This window comes from Dipodomys spectabilis, unplaced genomic scaffold (assembly GCF_019054845.1).
Source record: "Dipodomys spectabilis isolate Male_0828 unplaced genomic scaffold, ASM1905484v1 ptg000355l, whole genome shotgun sequence".
Classification (NCBI taxonomy): domain Eukaryota; kingdom Metazoa; phylum Chordata; class Mammalia; order Rodentia; family Heteromyidae; genus Dipodomys; species Dipodomys spectabilis.
Window position 1 is genome coordinate 1144594 of NW_024871032.1, and position 3464 is coordinate 1148057.

The window sequence follows — 3464 nt, forward strand, 5'->3', positions numbered from 1 at the left end:
CTTCAACAAAAGGCAAAAAAATCACCTGTATTGTTTGCTATGAAAAGACAGTAGAATTCAATCTGTTTCTCAAAGAAATTTACCTATATTTGGCAGTACTGTCAATTTCCTAAATGATATAAGAAGACTGAAGAACAAATTTCAACTCAAACTGTGTGACATAAAATTTAATTTGTCCCCTGTAAAGAACCTTTTTATTCTATCTGTGTTTGGTCCACAAAATCGCTTATATATTATTCCAATCATATTTTTAATTAACATAAATAGTTGTATGGGAGTTGATGTATGACACAGCAGTTTATGAATAGTGTTTACTGAGGTTTTTTGTTCTTTTTCTCTCCTGAGATTTGAACACTGGGCCTGGGTGCTGTCCCTGAGCTCCTTTGATGAACGCTAGAACTCTATCCATTAAGCCACAGCAGCACTTTCAGATTTTGCTGAGATTTAATTGGAGAAAAGAATCTTACAGACTTTTCTGCCTGGGCTGGTTTCAAACCTCAATCCTCAGCCTCCTGAGTATCTAGGTTTAGACGCAAGAGCCGTTAGTGCCTGGCTTAATACAATGCATCTATTTTTTGGAAGCTAGTTCGGGGCTTGAACTCAGGGCCTTGGCAATGTCCTTCAGCCTCTTTTCATCATGCTAGCACTCTACAACTTGTGTCACAGTGCCAATTCCAGATTTGTTTTTTATGTAGTACTGAGGAATCAAACCCAAGGCTTCACACATGCAAGGCAAGCAGTCTACCACTAAGCTGCATTCTCAGCCCAATACAATTTTTTTAATTGTGAAAATAACGTACAGAGGGGTTACAATTACATGGGCAATGTAATGAGTACATTTCTTATCAAGCATTGTTGCCTCCTACTTTGGTTATTTGTGGAGGGGAAGGAAAAGAAGATTGTTTAAATAGGGATGCAGGGGGACCCTTTGCAACAATGAGATGTACGTGATGTTATATTGCAGGGATGGTAAGGGAATACAATGCATCTTGATGATCATTATCCCTCATCCTTCTCAATCTTATCTCATCCCTCATTTTACATAATTTTGTAGAATATTCACTGACTCACAATGTCATATATAATCACTCAGATGATATAACAGATCATATTTTATTGATTGTCTTATTCAGCAATGTAATAAACATGTATTAGAGAATTCTGTGATTTTAAATTCTGAATTATCACTCAGATTCACCTACTACTATTCTAAAATTTTTCTTAGGCTAATGCACATGCAATGTGGAATTCTTCAATAAAGTACAATGTTTCATAGAATGTTAAAGAGTTGCACTATGAACATCACCTTCAGTTCTAGAACATTTTATTATCACTACCCTCTGAAAATGCTCCAATACCTATTACTAGTCACTACCTGTCATGATTTCAACCTACCCTCCCATTGAGCAAATATTATTTCATAGTCTACGTCTACAGATGTGCCAATTTTATAAAGCTCATATAATTAGAAAACATAGTCTATTTTATCCATTTCTCCCATGTAATATTAGTGTTTCTAAAGTAAGTCCATGCAAGTTTTTCTCGTAAATAGAACATATTGTTTTGTATGCATGCGTATAATTTTATAATGTCTTCAGTGACAATTTCAAAATTTTATTATATAGTTTTGTAAAAGGTTTTGATAATTATATTCTTTTATACTTGTCTGATTTGACATATGTTTAAATATATTTTGTATATTGAATTATGATTCAAAATGCTGCATCATAGAGGCAACTATATGTGTAATATCTTAAAGATGGCCATTATATTTAACAAGCTGACTATATCACTTTAAGTGCCAAGCACCAATGTATAAAAGGATTCCAATTTCTACACAGTGATTGTGCAGTGTTATCTTATTGTTGTTTCTGTTTCCACTAATTTTATATGTATGCAATATATAGGTATGTTATGATCTTTCCATATGTTCCTTGTCTGTTGGTATATTATTATAAAGATATGTATTTGGATTTTTTCACTTATTCAAGATGGTTAAATTTTTCATTGGCATTAATATGCTCTTAATATATTTCTGATTCAAGTCTCTTTAAATAAATATATATGAATACACACTATGGGGACATATGCATATATTCCTACTTATATGTGTATATATACAAACACCTATATATGTATACATGAAGATGTACAGATATGTACTTACATCTATTAGAAATATACTTATATTATTACTTTTATTTTTCTGTAAGGTTTCATTTTCCTTATATTTGCCAAACATGTCCTTTATTGATTTTACTTTATTTTATTGTTAAGATGTTGTACAGAGAGGTTACATTTGTAAGGCAATGAGTACATTACTTGTTGATCATTTTTATCCCTTCCTCTCCTTGTTGTTGTCCCACCATCCCTTCCCTTCCCCAGCTCCCACATTTCAATCTCCACACCCTTCACAGCATGAAGTAGTAAAGTTCATTTTCAATATACAGTCCTGTGGAAATCTTTGTTGCAATGGGTCATCCTGTGTCCTTGTTTCAGCGTTTTGTAATTCCCTTTCCCCTCCCCAGATTAGCCATGTATACTCAATATGCAGGGTATCAAAATCGAGTACAGTGATAACAGGGGATATGCCATAGTGGAAAGGACATACAAAGGAAACAACAATAAAAATGAAAAAAATGACATTGTACACTTACAACAATAACAATAAAGACAGAATTCCCAAGCATGTCCTTTATTACCAAGGCAATTATTGCAGTTCATGTCTTTATCATTTTTGGAACTTTGCTAAAATGTTTTGTAGCATTCCATGTGGACTTATATGTTCAATTTTCCTAAATCTACCTACTAATAGGATACTTGCCAGCTCTCTTATGAAGACAAAAAGGCAGTCTTCTACAGCTTGATTCCAAACCACTTGTATTTTTTCCTTGTGCTATGAATACTGGCTCAATCCTGGTGCCTGTAGCTCACGCCTATAATCCTACCTAGTCAGGATGATGAGATCTGGGGATCGCTGCTCAAAGCCAGCCTGAGCAGGAAAAGTCCATGAGACTCTTCTCTCCAATAAACCACCAGAAAACCGGTAGTGGTGCTATGGCTTAAGTGGTAAAGCTCTATAATTGAGCTGAAGAGCCGAGGTACAGTGCCCAGGCCCAGAGTTCAAGGCCCACTACCAACAACAACAGGGCTGGAAAGGTGGTTCAGTGGTAGAGAGCTTGCCTTGCATGCATGAGGCCCTGGGTTTGATTCCCCAGTTCCACATAAGCAAAAAGGAAAAAAGCCGGAAGTGGTGCTGTGGCTCAAGTGGTAGAGCGCTAGCCTTGAGCTGAAGAGCTGAGGGACTGTGCCTACGCCCAGAGTTCAGGACCATGACTTGACCCAAAAAAAAATCAAAAAACAAAACTAAACCAACAACAACAACAGCAACAATAACAACAACAAGGAGAATACTGACTCAAAAAGCAATAGCATTAAGCAGTTTTAAAGATAGGCTCAAGTTT